The sequence below is a fragment of the Ursus maritimus genome, unplaced genomic scaffold (genome assembly GCF_017311325.1).
Source record: "Ursus maritimus isolate PB19 unplaced genomic scaffold, ASM1731132v1 scaffold_26, whole genome shotgun sequence".
In the NCBI taxonomy this organism is placed as follows: Eukaryota; Metazoa; Chordata; class Mammalia; order Carnivora; family Ursidae; genus Ursus; species Ursus maritimus.
The window spans coordinates 43800603-43801090 of NW_024425119.1; positions in this window are offsets into that span (position 1 = coordinate 43800603).

The following is a 488-nucleotide window of genomic DNA, read 5'->3' on the forward strand; positions in this document are numbered from 1 at the left end:
CCCCCCCCCCCCCGTACTCGGTCCCCCTTCCCCCGCAGGCAGATACTAATCTGCCCTCCCTCGGAGGACTTTGGGCTGGGGCAGGGCGTCTGTCACGTAAGTGGGTCCAGAGCAGCTTTCCGCCCCCGAGTCTGGGGACCAAGGTGGCAGCCGGCAGAGGTAGGAGAAGGACTGCTTCTGAAACTGGGGAGGGCGGGAGAAATGGGGGGCCTAGAGACCCAAAGAGTCTGAGTGTGATTACTTCTTTCTCCAAACGCAACTTGCGGGAACTTCTGAAAAGTTTTTTGAAGGAAGATGGAGAAGGGAGCAGCGCTGGGGTTCGGAGGTTTAACGTGCAAGGGAGGAGCGCCGCGCTTCCTGCGCTGGAGGAAGGACGCATTCGCTCGTTCCCCAGTCGGGGTGGATTACCAATGTCCCGACCCCGCTCGCCCGGCAGACTCTGAGAGACGCTTGGAGATCCCCAGAGGGGTCCCGGCAGAAAGGGAGAG